The 15645-nt window shown below is 43.1% G+C and overlaps 1 protein-coding gene across 1 annotated transcript in view; it reads right to left on the reverse strand.

Moving 5' to 3' along the window:
- Positions 1–15645, reverse strand: part of MEGF6 (multiple EGF like domains 6) — a 248824-nt gene that overhangs the window by 90349 nt on the left and 142830 nt on the right. The gene's annotated exons all lie outside the window — the stretch shown is intronic.

Below are 15645 nucleotides of genomic sequence, written 5' to 3' on the forward strand. Positions count from 1 at the left end.
CCTTCCTTTACATCATCTGGTTCAGTTCACACCTTTAGAGATTTTATTTCCATTTTAGGTCCCCAAACTCAAAAACAAATTGAGCCAAAATGATCTGATTTCACAAGGTCTCCATAAATGAGTCCAAACACATTCAAAACTAGGCCCAAACATCACCTGTGCTGATGTAGGAAGAAAGCAGCAGCACTGGATGGTTTAACCAATGCATCTTGGAGGATTACAGTTCAGAAATCTAGCTCCTTTCCCAGATCCAGGGTTATCTCTCAGGCAGAAAAAGCCTCATCCCTGTCAACAAGAATCTACAATATTCTTGAGTGATCTAGTCTTCACACCTTCACCAGTATTAAACTCTCCACTTTGTCAGACATACCATTTGAATACTTCATGCTGGAGTAGGCCAATAATTCACTTCTCTTTAGAAGGAGCCCAGGGAGAGAGATTTTTATTTTCTATTCACTACTTCTCTGCTCTCCTTCTTCTTGGAAATCTTCTCTCTTGGTTATTTCCCTATTACAAAAGGGTGCCAGACATAATCTCTTCAAAGAAAGAAATATTTGTCTTACCGGCTAAATTCTGTCCTAAAAGAGAATATGTCTGGCTCTCTGATCCTCCTTTTGCCTGGAAGACAAAAAAAGAGCCGCACAAGAGGGATTTACGGTTACATAGATTACCATTTTTCAATTGGTTTGTTGTTATGTTGTTATATGAATGAGGCTTCTTCTGCAGCTGTGGAAGTCTTCATCTGGGGAACAGTAGCCAAAGGGACAGGGGTTGAGAGCTGCTTGGTATCTTGACTGCCAGCTTTGAACTACCTTCCTGAACCACAGGAGCAGCAGCTCTATTGTGGAGGACCATCAGAGATACTGGGCCAGATTCAGATCTCACACCAATGTAAATCAGATTAGCTGCACAGCCATAGGGTGACTTGTTTGTGAAACTGGTGTAAGTGGGATCAGAATCAGGTAAGTGACATAATAAAAAAGAAAGGAGCAGGTAAGCCAATTTTTTATTGGGTTTTTAAGCTTCCTGTGAATCCCCATTATGCTGGAGCCTTGGATTTGGGTGTGAAACTTGACCTCAGGAGCCGCAGATACAACCTTTATCTTTTGAAGGGAGAGTTTGAACTTGTGGAAAGTGATAAACTGATGGACACTCCAAATGATGTGAGTTTGAAAACAAACAGCTGGTCTATAAATAGAAAGAGTAACACACCCGATTTCCAAAGGTGTGTGGCATCTAGTAAACCCGCTAGTATCACCTCCACAAACAGCAGCTTGTGGCCATAGGTTTTAGCTTGTGCAGAGATATTGCATTCTTTGCTATTTATATGACTCATAAATGTCAATGTTTACAAGCTTTTGGTGGACTGTGGACTCCACATATTCGCCGTCATTTCCTGAATTTTCAGACAGTCTCAACCTTTATCGCCCAGTAAGTCAGCTGAACATACAGCCAGGGAGACACATGTGCAGGAGTGCACACAACAAATCCCTGCACAAATCCAGTCACTCCGGCATGGGAAGCAAGAGTTCTCTAGCTGCTGCCCAATCATTTCACAGTTAGAACCAGTACACAGAAACCAACAGGCATGAGGCCATTTCTGATTAGTGTCCAGTGGAGAATTTTTGAAGAACACAATCATCTCTTAATTACCTCAGCCAAGTGACTAGTCAAATTCAGCCCTGGTGCCAGAATGTGTACCTCTCACTGGCACCAATGTCAGGGCAGAATTTCTTGTTAGTCCAGGGGATGGAAACAGGCGGGGGCTATTAATTCGCTTTTGTGCACATCTGGATCTGTGCCCAACACCAGCTGTCACTCCTATTTTAGCACTTGCAGAATTCAGATCAGCAGAACAGATGACAAAATGTTACATTACAGCAGCAGAATGTTCTTAATGTTTATAACCACATAAGATGTGGTGTGACTCTTAATTGCAACTGCTTGGCTGTGCCAGGAAATATCCACACAGCAGCAGGCTCAAGACAAAGAGGTTAGGAATTTGTTTTTAACAAAGACACTAATAAGTCTGGACCCTTAAATTCAGAGATGTAGTCTGCTGTGCTTTCCAGTCTGTGGCTGTCCTCTCAGCACTCACGTGTGTGCAAATAGGAGCTATGCTCCTTACTTCTTGTCTCTAATTACTGCTAGAAAAATGAATACTAAGAGCATTTCCCATTACATGTAATGACACTGAACAACACAGAGCCACACAACTGTATATGGTCTCATCATGCACTGGTCAGACAACCCGACATGCTTGATCAATCTATCAGTCAGAAAGCCAGCATTTAACCATTTCATTTGCTGCCCTGAGTGATTTGCAAAACTCAAGATCAGCACAACCCATAACAAAACACTAATTTATTTTAACATGCTTGTTGCACAGCAGCTACATAACTTTATAGCAATTGAAGTAAATGAAATTCCATAAAGTAAGCCTCTCTGCCAAGAATGACTTTCAGAATAATAATCCATTCAAGCAGGAATATGTCTATAATGCTTAAAATTTACACCAACACACAATCAGATGGGCAATCAGGTCACTGATGTGTGATTTCAGTAGTTGTCAGGATGGCAGTCACTCCTTATACTACGGTTACCTGTCTCCAAACTATCAATAAAGAAAAAAACATTTTCACCTCATATCGGTTCATTGTTCAAAAGTGAGCCTGTCAAGAGCATCCCTGTAACTGTGAATATAGCAGGGATACATACCTGGCCTCATCTCAACTCCATACCCTGCACGCCCCATATAACAGGGGTGACAGCTTCTCCAGAGATAGCGGTAGTGAACACCAGCAGCACCTGGGATGCCACCAAAAAGGCCAATGCACCAGAGCACCATCCAAAAAAGCCTCTGTTCCTCTCCCATGGTGAAAAGCCAACAAGAATAAAAAGCCAGAAAACAGGATTCCAGAGCAAATTAAAGAGAAAATAATGTTAAGCTACAAAATGGTAGAAAAACCCTTAAATTCAAATAAAACCACCCCAGAACATGTCTGTCACCTACAGGGCAAACTGCACACAGAGCCAAGCTGCCCTGCAAAGACTCACAGATGCACAATGTGCCATGGTAATAACAGCTACTGCTTCCTAACAACAGATGTAGTTTGGGACCAAGCTTTCTTAGGAGCCCTCCCACACCCCTTCCCTTTTATGTTCTCAACTTTCGACCCGCCCCCTGCAGGTAAAGGCCAAACCCAGCAGAAGTGTCTCTGCCCTTACATTCACTCACTCTCCTCCCTCCCCTGCTCTGCTTTTTCTTCTTCTGTGCTGAGCCAGAATTTGTGCGTGACATCACATTCCTCCAAAAACCACACAAACTGAAAGAAACCAAAAATTCCTGGCTAGCAGCTCCGGAGCTGGGTTTGGGCCAAGCCAGAGTTCTATAATTGGTCATGTTAGCAAAAAAAAAGAAAATATGAGAGTTGGGGGGGAAATGCGTGGGGGGGGGGATGGGCTTTAAATCAACACCACATTTTGGAAAGTCCTGCCTAGACACTACCAGTGACGGTAGAGCAAAATATCCCGAGACACTCACCACACTGTGGAACAAGAAGAGCGGTTTCTCTTCTAGGAGCAAAAAACCCTGACAAAACAAAACAACATGAGTTCGTTTGGATGCCTAAAAAGAGGCCATCAATTAGTATATAATTATGTCCCTGTTGCTGTGGCTTTACAGCACAGTATATGTTAAAATGAAACATCAACGAGACTAGGTAACAGCTGCCTCTGTCAACCAGCCCAACCCCATAGTCCTAGCCCAAATTCAAGCAAATGCTGGCCAAAAACAGGAGTCCTGCACATTGCACTGAACTCTGTTCTTGGCAGAAAGCAGGAGGGACTGAATTCCAGAGATGGGGACTCTCTACCCAGGTGTCTTTTCTCCAGTTCTCTAGTGTCCCGTTCTAGAGACTGGTGTTAACAGCACTTCAGCTGACATCATGCATCTGTACACCTAAAGCAGGAATTTGGGAACCACGTGCAAAATTCAGTGTCATAATTTAGATGTACAGATTATGATGACCATCTTCATATATTGTCCGGGCTTTTCTTAATAGACAGTAGGTTCATGACTAGAACTGTGTGAATAGTGCAAAATAATATTCTGCCATCAGTGGTTCAAAAATGTTAATGAATTCACTTTAATTGTCTTTGCTTCTTTATGTTTGCTGTTTCCCAGCACAAACATTCACTGAAAGAAAAGGAAAATTGCAGAATATTTGCAGGAAGTGAATTCTGAATTTGTATCCATAAATATTCCACCAGAAAACTGATGCTAAGAAATATAACACATCCAGTTAGGAAACAGAAACATATTAAGTGTCAAATCAAAACATTTTGGGTTAACTTGTTATTCAAACAGACTGCTTGCAAACAAGCTATAAACCTCATTATTCGAGGCAAGCATTCAGCAAATAATTTGGAATAATGAATATATTTGAAAAAATTACAATCTGCTTGCAGACAATTCCCAGCGATATAAAAATTAGTGAGTTAAATAAACAATTCCTTACAAGTTACTTGGCCAGCTCTATTTTTGACTGATGCCCAGGAATATATTTCCTGTTTTTCAAATGGAAAATAAAGAACCACACAGTGCTGCCTGTGTGAGCAAGAAACACAATTATACACTGTTCAGTACTGGATAATGTTACAAATGAAACTTTGCATAAAATTAAGATTGAAAAGTATTTTAATGGCTAAGAGAATTAAGATTCTGGGACAGACAGAGTTTTTCAAAAGCAATTGCTTGTGTTTTGGTGCGCAACACTTTTGCAGGCAAATATGTAACTATGCATGCAAATATGGTAAATGCTCATGCAATGGGTCAGTTAATTCAAATTATCATCTCTGTGTACAACTACTGTAATGGCATTTGTAATCCCGATACCATATTTGCACACATAGCTTGGGCACACAAATGGACAATTGTGTCTGCAATACTCAAAATTTGTCCATTAATATAGGTCACTAGCAATCAAAAATTACTATCTTACAACTGTTCCATGACCAGTATGAAATGAACTGGTGGTCTCAGACCAGCTCCTAAGCACCTCTAGATCATGACAGACACTATTTGGTTCTCTTGCCTGAGCAGAGAGGTCAGGAGTTAAATAGGTAATACAGACTTTACTCTTATCTCTAGAGGCCGTTCTTCCAGCTATGGGATGAAGCACATGGTTGGAGGAGTTGGGAAGTTGAAATTGCCACTATCTGTGCTGTACCCAAGGGTTACACAAACTGTCCCAAGTCTGTCACATGACTGGCAAACATGAGTTTTGGCTTTGCTAGCTTACGCTCCGTCACTCCTGTGAACAGTGCATTATATAGACCAGTCATCTTAGGGGCTGGAGATCACCACGTCATTCTGAATGCTTATTGAAAACATGACTCTCACAAATGATTATTTATTTTACTCTACACCTAGGAGCCTTAGTCATGGAACAGAATCTCATTGAGCTAGGGTGCTGTACAAACACAGCACAAACAGGTGCCCCTGCCCCTGCCCCAAGAGCTTACAATCTAAATATAAAACAAGAGATAACAGATGGATACAGACAGCCTGATGGGAGTACAAGTAAAGAACGAGACAAGACTGGTCAACATGATTGGCAACCTAACCATTCTTAAGGTTTGTACAGGCCTCACTGCAAAGGAGTGTTTTAAGGAGCGATTTGAAGGAGGATCATCAGGTAGCTTTGAGGGTATTTACAGGTAGCTCCTCCCAGGCACGAGAAGCAGCATGGGAGAAAGCACAAAGATGCTTGTTTGAACAAACGCTAACGTATTGTGCACCACCCTGTATACAGAGTACCACACCATGAGCCATTTGTCATTCTAAGCTACTCCTGGTGCAAAAAGCATCCTTGGGCATTACTGGAAAGGGCTGTATGCAGACATTGATTAACTGAGTCTTGCCTTGGACTGATACACGTGTATGTGTGTACACATGCTCACACGGGCATGTGTGTGGTAGGAGCCTGTGTGTATGTGCTTTGTGAGAGACCATGTCTATCAATCTGTGTGCTATGATCAGCATGTGTTGTGCATGTGTGGCTGTGTGCATTATGAGTTGCATGTACCTTGTGTGGATATGTAAATGTTTGCATGTGTGCGTGTGGGAGAGAGAACACTACGTTCTGTTAAAAACAAATAAAGGTTAGTTCTGCATGAACCTATCTTTTGAATCTAGATGCCAGCTGAAGAATGAAAAAATCGCAAACTGTTCCCACATTATACAGTCTTGCTAATGAAATAATACAAATATAATCTCTCCTAGAATGCTTAAAAAGCATTAATAATACTTGCAATTCATTTCTGGAATCCTAGGAATCTGTGCTAATCTCTTCACAGATGTTTTTATTTTACAGCAAACAAAACCATTTTTTCCAAATGTTTGCACTGACTGCTTCTGAATAAAGATCACGAAGAAAAAAGATGATCAAAGCTAATACAAACAAACATTCTATTAATATTAAAAAGAAAATGAGCTTGCATTAGTTCATTATGTATTTCATTGGTCTGCTGTCCATGCACAATGCTAAAAGAAGCCCAGAAACTACACCCACAGGCATCTGAGCCAACAATTACAGCCCCAGCAAAACCCTTTTAACTGTATTCTTCTTTTTGTTCATGAAAAGGAATACAGCAACACTTTGACATTAAGGTAATTCCTTAGAGCTTTACACTGTCCTCTGGTATCCCACTGGTGCCAGTGGAAGCTGTATATCTGAATGTACATCTGAATGTCCTTATGTGATCCTTAATTGCCGTAACGAACACAGCACGTGTTGACAGGCAGGATTCTCTTTTCCAAGAGATGGCTGAATTGATCTGTTATTACTATTCTGTTATAGTTTTAAGTCAATCTCGTGCTGGTGAAAGGTACCACTATTTATTTAACTACAGAATAGGTACAACACAGTCAGCCACAGAGCAAGCTTCCAATCCCTACCTGCACTCCCCCCGCCCCCGCCCCCCCCCGGCCCAAATGTGCCTCAGCACAGACCTGGGGGGAACAGTTAGTGAGAGAAGAGTTCAGTCTCCGTGACCCATTAAATCTTTTCAGTTATTTGCACGCTTTTCCATGGCACTCACTGCCATGGCACCTCAGCACCTGGCAAATGTGATTTACCCTCACACCGGGGTAGGGCATTATTACTATTCACGTTTTAGGAGTGGGGAACTCAGGTACTGAGGTGGTGAAGTGACCAACACAAGGTTACATGGGAAACCAGAAACGGAGACCCCCATCTCCTGAGTACCAGGCCAGATAATTAACCACAAAACCATGCTTCTTTTCTTGGCCTCTCTGCTCACACTGACATTGAGGGTGCCCGTTAATGCCAATAGCGAGTGATTCATTTGTTTTGGGGTGTAGGTTGGACTTGCATGGCCAGCTCATTTCCTGCAGGCCAGCAGATAGTTCTCAAACCACATTTTATCTAAAGTGGATTAGAACGGGTGGCTGAGACTCCTAACCCCTGCCAAGATGTCTGCTGCACCCTAACTGGTACAGCCACAAATCCTCTCAGAGTGGCCTTAAAAGGCCAGCATGACATTGCAGGGTTTTAACTCTTGCTTTAAGACTACATAATCCCAAAGATTAAACAGCAAGAAAAGAACACAAGCCAAAGGATACCGACATACCACTCACCTATTACCCAGCTGAATTTACCACCACTACACATTACAAGGTAACAGATCCCAGAAAACAGAGCTCCAAGGCAACGTGGACTGCAATCTTTAGTGATGAAGTACAAAGCCTCCCAGCCCATGACTGACATCAAATGAAGAACCCTCCCTTTCCCATCTGACTCCCAACCAGGATCCCTCCAACCCTGTCACCAATGAGGGTGAAGCCTCCTGCCATCTGACACCAGAATCATTGCCTTATCCCCCCAAGGAATGACACAAAATCAACATCCTCTTCCTCCTCCCACGGGACTGATACTTAGCTAACCAACTGATGGCTCTCCCATTCTGCAAGTGACACCTGAGCAACAGCTCTCAAACCCTGCGACTGAAAACATGGTATGAAAAGGTTGGGGAGACATTCTCCATCCATTAAAAAAAAAGAGTTCCATATTTTGGTTCTTTGCCCTACACAGACAGTCCTAGAGAGCAAAAGCTATGGGAGAACACCCTATATTTGGTGTCTCCAAAGCTTTCGGTCCTCCTGTGACCCGAACTGAGAACAAGAGAGCAGAGTGTGTGGCTAAGGCATGGTGTTTCTCTAGCAACCACTAAGGTAGAGAAACTTTACTGGGTCTTTCTTTTTATTAATCTGATGAAATATTTCTAAATTAAGGCACTGCGTTCAAACCACACCAATTACCCTAAGAAAGTAATAATGTTATCAATTCCTGTGCTCTGGAGGATAGAATCTAAATTTAAAAAATAGAGGGGTAAGCATAGTTTATTGGATTTTCCAGAGGCCAACTCATAAAACACAATTAGCTTTCTGGAATGTTTCATAACATGGTGTTTATACGAGTGGTGGAGAATAGCAGCTCCTTTTAGTGGTATTATTTGGCCATAGCAAAATTCCAAATTAAAATTTGTGGTTTAGACTGTAATGAATATCACTCCGTGATGAATATGCAACACTGAAAGAGTCCAACCCAGGAGGAAAACAACAGCCTAATGTGATCACCGCATACTTTCCAAAGGAAGGTGGACTCTAGTCACTTGAGTAGACTGTTCCAAATGTCAGCAGCTACCTAACCTTCCATGAATCATTCAGCTCCTCATAATATTCATTCACTGTAACACACTGCACACTTGTCATTAATATTCTGAGTTTAAAAGAAACATTCTAAACCAAGAACTTGGACAGTTACTCTATGGAAGAAGCATGATCTTTCCAGAAAAGACATTTTTTTATAACAGTCTGAACAAACAAAAGTCAGTTAAAATTGCTGATGTGATGAAGCATGCTTTGTTACAGCACACCTTTCACTCACCCTCTGACCTCCATGAACACATCTGGAATGTCTATTAAAGTCCTAACTGTCCAACACAACTGGAAGAAGCTTACATGTATGCAATCAATGGAAGTTAGGAGCCCAAATACATTTGTGGATTTGGGCCTACATCTTTATCACCTTATGCAATGTACAGATAAACAAACACCTACAACCTTAATTGGAATACTTAGCATTTGTATAATGCTTTTCACCTGCAAAGTGCTTTATAAACATTGATGAATTAATCCTCACAACACCCATCTGAGGGACTTTAATGCCCCATTTTATAGACAAGGAAAATAAGGCATATAGAGGTTAATAAACTTTCGTTAGAAGGGATCAGAATCAGAGCCAGGATTACAAGTTAGGAGGTCTTGACTCCCAGTCCTGTGCTCAGACTGTTCAGAGGGATAAACAAGACAGATGTGCACAGTATTTATAAGTGATACAATAAATATTTTACTAGCTAAATTAATTAAAACCCCTGAAGACCCAACTACCTTGATAGTAAATCTCTACTAAGTAAATGTGAAAGGCAGGGAAGCTAGGACTGTTAACAGAAAATCTGTTCTTGGCACTGGGACGGTTAGTCGAATAGACATATCGCTGCAAGAATTTCTTTTTAATCTGCTTAATCACAGTTCCCAGTGGAAAGCGAAAACTACTTTTCTTTCCTTTCCCTTCCTTGTTCGAATTCCATTGCACCTGGCCCTTTTCCCTGGACAAGTTAAGAATGAGGTAAAATAAAAGGCTCATTAATCAACCGTACTGATGATAGCAAATTAAGGCAGCTTGTAAACACAGAGAAACTGTAGATTGAACTAGTGAGTTTCAAAGATTGGGCAGCATCCAATACCATGAAGTGAAAGGTGGATAAATGCGGGCAATAGATAAAACAATCTAACCAGCAATGCTAAATCAGAGCAGACTGGTTTGAGAGCAGCAGTCCAGAAAAAGACCTGGGGCGAGATTAGTTAGCAAATTTCATATGCAATCCCTGCAGAATGTTCTTGCAATATAAGCAAACATTATTCTAGGATGTAACATTGGAATACTGTGTATTTTGTAAGTCCGGAGAGGTTTCTGAATTCCTCAGCCTCAGGAAGAGCACAGAGAGTTCTGAGTACAGTTTTGGGTGCCACAAAACAGAAAAAGACCTTGACAAACTGGAGTATGCAAAGAAAAGGTACAATAAAGACTAGAGGGCACGACATGTAAGGAGAGTCTGAGGGACTGTGCAAGGGAGAAGAGGCAGCCAAGCAGGGAGCATGCGAACAATCCAGAAATACCCAAGAGGTACTAACTAAAAGGAAGGGAAGCAAAGGGGCAGACAAGGGAAATTGATGCCTGATATATGGAGTAAGGTCTATCAAGCAATGAAGAAATCCACCGTGGAAGTCACAGATGCTCCTTGGCTATGTTCACTCAAAGAATACTGGGTGTGATGTTTAAAGAAGTGGAGAAGAGCTGCTCCTGCACTCATGAGTGTAGCAGGCATGCTGCATGCAGGCATGACACAGAGCAACGAGGCCCCGCGGCTGAAACTCTGCAGGGCTGAAGGCAGTGCTGTCCCCACCCAGTCTGAAGCCCCACCCCCGCTGGGCCCTGGAGTTTTTATACCATGTTGAGCAGGGCCTCAGCAAGGAAAAGGTTGAGAACCCCCGACACAGAGCTTACTAGCTTGGAGGCAACATGTTTGGGATCTTCCTTAAGCCTTTTAGCTGCTAGATGTCGGATTATCAGCCCCGGTTGTGTTATCGTCATGGCATTGTCTGTCATGATAAACCTTCATGGGGAGATTACGAGAGCAAGAACATAGGATTTCCAATACCAGAGGTCAATCTAGACTAAGTGTCTTTTTTCCAACAGTGACCAATGCCTGATGCTTTAGAGGAAGGTGTAAAAGTCCCATAATAACCGAATTGTGCAATTCTCTAGTACAGGGGAACTTTTCTTTTTTGTTTCACCAGATGTTCAGTTTATTTCTTTTTGCAGATACAGACTAACACGGCTGTTACTTACTCCTTCAGTTTATTTTAAGCAAGTGGATTGAGAGTTCCGGGTCTGGGGAAGCAGGGGGTTGGCAACAGACTGGCCTTTAGCTACACACCGGCCTCCACTGAGACAGGAGGTCCTCTTTCCAAGCCTTATCTGTAAAGCTAATAATCTCCATATGTCACAGGGAGCTTGGCTTGTAGTGCATACAGTAGGAAGTGACAGCAAAACCCTATACACATCTCATACTCTCCCCATAACCGCTGCTTCCTTCTCTCTCATGCTGCCTGTTCACATTTCAGCCTCCAGATTCTTCTGCAGCACAAACCTGTTATCGTCCCACCACTGGGTGGGCTCAGCCCCATGTGCTGCATTTCATCAGCACAGTAAGTTTGCACTCAGTACACTGGAGCTCAGGGACTCCTGTCTCCAGAGCTTCCCTTTTCAGCTGCTGCTGTTCTTCCCCTTTCCAGGGGGCAGCCTTGCCTATTAATGCTTTTGGGTTAATGCTTTTGACCTTCAATTAACCAGCTGCCATTGTGTATATGATTTCCATTCTATTCCCTAGTTTTAAACAAAAAGACTATACCTGCCAGACTATCTTAGCTGAAGGAATAGGAATTGGCAAGCACTGGAAAGCCAATAATTTTTAACCCTTTCAGTCCAGCTCCGTTCAATGAAGGTTGTGTTTTCCTAGGTAGAACCATCACTTAAGGAGAGCAACTGAGCAGAGCGGGCCAGTGAAGTGAACAGGTCCTGTAGGAGGCTCAGAGGACTACATCGACCCATGACAGCATATAACAGCCCTCGTCTTAGCTGGTGGAAACTGCCAACACAGCAAGAAGAGACCTTCGAGCACTATTTTCAAAGTAACTTCACACAGGAAAAAATGTGTGTGGACTCTGGTGTCAGAAATACCAGCTGTGTAGCTGTACTTTGAACACGAGTTGGAAGCATTTAGAAATGCAGCTGTTTGAGTTCATAAGGAGAGAAGAGTGTATGCATGTGTGCACGCGAATGCACAGGAAGGTAATATTGCATCTCAATTTGCTGATACAAAGTAGGTGGATGATGGAGTCCTCTAGTTTGTCAGTGCTATTGACAGTGCATTCACAACACTTCCTCTTGACAAATCTCCCAGCGTGGTGTTGGCATTTGTGAACTATGGGAACACGCCAGCTTTGGGCAGGTGCTTCTCCCATTCAGTGGCAGCTTGGGTGGGACAGTTGGCATGTTTTCCCAAGCCCGTTTGGGTTCCCTGCATATCCAGCACGTCGTAGTTACATCTGCAACACTGTCTTGCATGCAGTGATGTAGCTTGATGAACTGCTCCGGGTATTCCTGCCTGTGGGGAGGTATCTGACAAGCCAGGGAGAAGGACAAATGGTTTGCAGCTTTACTCCAGTCTCCTGGAAACCATGCCATTGCCCACGCTTCATTCTCCACAGCTAAGTGTTCACTTGAAACAAAACAGTGGTACAAAAGGAACAAATTGTCACCCTTGAAGTCTCAGAGAGGGTAAAGACTGAGCAGGCACAGAGAATGAAGCCCCCCCGCCCTTTTGCCCCAGAGATGTTCCTTCCAGGTCAGATGGGGAGCACACTGACTAGGTCGGGTAAGGGTAGCTTGCACTGATACTACCCCAACTGCATGCTTTCTGTGAATAAAACAGCAGACTCTGGTTCTCGGGGTTGTCAATCTTCAGCCTTTTACAAGTGTTACAGTCATTTCCAATGTGCATTCATGAGGGAACTGAGGCACATGTGTAAACAGGTAAACTGAGGCACAAGCTGACACAGTAAGTTAGTTGCAGAGCCTGGACTAGAACCCCTAAGTCCAGACTCGCAGCCTTCTGCCCACATTCCATTCCAGGCACTGAGCTAATTATGCTCAAACGAAACGTTCAAATTCTAGCCCCATCCCCAAACAGGTAACAACTAGACCTAGACCTAGACCTAGAGCCACAGACAATTCATTTCAAACGGTATTAAAGAGAGGGGGAAATTCCTGTACCTTAGCATCATCAGTGGATGAACTGGGGCATTTCACTGGTATGCATTAAATTCCTGAATTCAAAATCAAGATCAGGCTAGTCTAACATGGATTCCAGGATAATCTAGGGATTTAAAGGAGAAACAGAGGAAGCTTCTCCTGGATTTAAAGACTGCACAAAGCAGAAGACGCAAAACTACCGGGTGATTATGGTTTACAGCGTTCACTTGCCACTCTGGCCTTTGATTCCCTACTAACCTATGCTATGAAGAAGTTTGGCACCACTCAGATATGTTTGTCTACACTGAGAGGAAGTGTATGTTCCAATCTGTTTAGCTACGACATTCTGACAATGCAGATTAGCAGGTCAGCTGTTCTATCATTGTGCCATGCTGTAACATTGGCTTTGGAAGAGTCAGATAAATAAACAGAACGGGAAATTTAACACATCCCAGTCACAGGCTGAATGCCCAAAAGTATTCCAGACAGATATTTGAACCCCTCTAAATGTGCATAAGAAAAATGTTAGTTGATAATTAAATAAATAGAGCCCCCTTTGTGCAGAATTACATTTGTTTCACAAAATCCAGCGAAAACTTGAAATTTCATTTCAGTTGATGCCCCTGTCTTCAGAAGGGTTTCAAAAGTTCAGAGATGCTTCCTCCATGAATAAGAGGTGACATTTAGACAAATGACCTAAAAATAACAGTTTGTGAGGACCACACTTCAGAGTTTTGGGGACCACTTGCAAGTCATACTCAGTTCACAATACCGCATGCACCGCTGTTTGGAAGAGTTCTTAATTTTGTATTGAGTCACTGTCCTACAGCTGCCCGCTCTCCTGACAGTAAAAAAGTTGCATCTCAGTCTGTTTAGGGTTGTGAAGCACAGGAAACCTTCCAAGATGGTGACAAACTTCCTGCACAAATTCTACAATGCAACAGCAGCTAACAACAAAACTAACGGCCAGAAACTGTGCCATGATTCTGAACCTGCTGACACTTTAGGACCTGTAGTTGAACAACAAATGGGTACCTTGTTTTATGACTCTTGGTCTAAATGTTGCAGGTTCTATCATGATATGCTTTGACAATGCTAGCCCTAGTTGTGTTTGAGCCTTTACACTCTCCAGTTTTGCTGCTGAAATGGAGTTTCTCACTTGAGAATGTATCTAGAAAGCCAGTGCTACATTAGACCTTCGAGTCAGATTCTGCAGGCACACTTGCAAACCCTCTGCAGTCTCCTTATGGGGAACACTTCCGGTATCAACTGGGTCGGCACTTTGCAGATAGTACACTGCGAGGCCTAGCAGCCTGGCAGGCGGATTTACTTCTTACTGAGGTGCAACAGCAGTTCCATAATTAGGGCTGAATCCAATTTTTGCCTTTGAGAAAACTTTAAAGCCTCTTATTCATAAGTATATGTGCCCACTGCCTCTAGGCCTCTACGCGAAAGGTTCCATCAACTCCAAGCTTTAGTCCTCAATAGTCCCAGCCCTGAATCTTGAACTCCTGCCTGAATCTGTTTGAGATCCAAACACAACCCCCCTCAGCGCAGCTGTAGGGTTAAACAGATACTATGCTTGAAGTCAATAGGCAGCCTTTCAGTTCATAGGAGAATGGGGGGAATAAAGAGCTAATAAGTTGCCCAAATAACTCAAAAAAAAAAAACTGAGTGAAAACATTTTTCTGTACCACCCACCCAGCCCTGGCTAAAGCGGTCTGTCTCTCTGCCCTGCCTCTGTCTGCACTTGTTGGGCAGTCATGGGAAAGATGCCAGGCAGATGACTTAGATACCCCAATGTCATAAAACAGAAGAACAGGGTACATTATGACAATGAACCTGCTGATCTAGTTGCTCAGCCAATCCACAAGCCAGGAGCTGGTCTGCTGACTCTCAGGGCAGGTATGTAAGCTTCCAGGAGAGACAGCAGCTCAATCTGCCCGATGTTACTTCATAGCTTGGAACTCTCCCCTGCCTGACAGTGGTGGTGGATTCCATAGACCTTTGTCCAGCACAGCTTCCAGCCCTACACCTGCCTTGTTCCAGCCCCACTCTTCATGCCTGATTCTGGCTCCAGTTTCCAACCTGACTGCCGCCGCACAGACCACTAGGCCCAACTTCCACTGCTTCAACCACAAGGCATGATCAGCCACATCTCGGTCTCTGCCACTACATGTAACATACTGACGACACTCCATACCACGTTTACAATACGCACTTAAATAGGTTAGAAATTTTTGGTGGGGCGAGATCACTATGGGATTGCTATGAGATATAGTTACTCTCAGCATTAGGTCCCCAGTTCAAATTCAATTCATGTCCATAGAAATGAAAGTTAGCACCATGAGTGGCTATTCAACACCAATAATGAAGTAAATCTGGCAACCTCCGTCTAGTTCATAGTTGGGTACATCACAGCACTAAACGGCTCCGTTGTTTCTAGTCTCAGCAGAGGCGGCCAGGACTGCCTAAGTTATGAACGTTCTTCTGTCTAGACATGCTCCCCCCAGCCCACAGGTGAAAACAGTCTGGGCACATTGCTCGTGCTGTACCTGTTCTGCGGATAAGGGGACTTCAGTCCTAAGGGCTGCGAACCAGACCCAAACACCAGTGGTGAATTCATTTTAAACAGAGACTATTTCTTAACTGTGAAAAAGAAATGCTCTTTCTCATTCAGTCC

Source organism: Natator depressus, chromosome 18 (assembly GCF_965152275.1).
Source record: "Natator depressus isolate rNatDep1 chromosome 18, rNatDep2.hap1, whole genome shotgun sequence".
Taxonomy (NCBI): Eukaryota; Metazoa; Chordata; order Testudines; family Cheloniidae; genus Natator; species Natator depressus.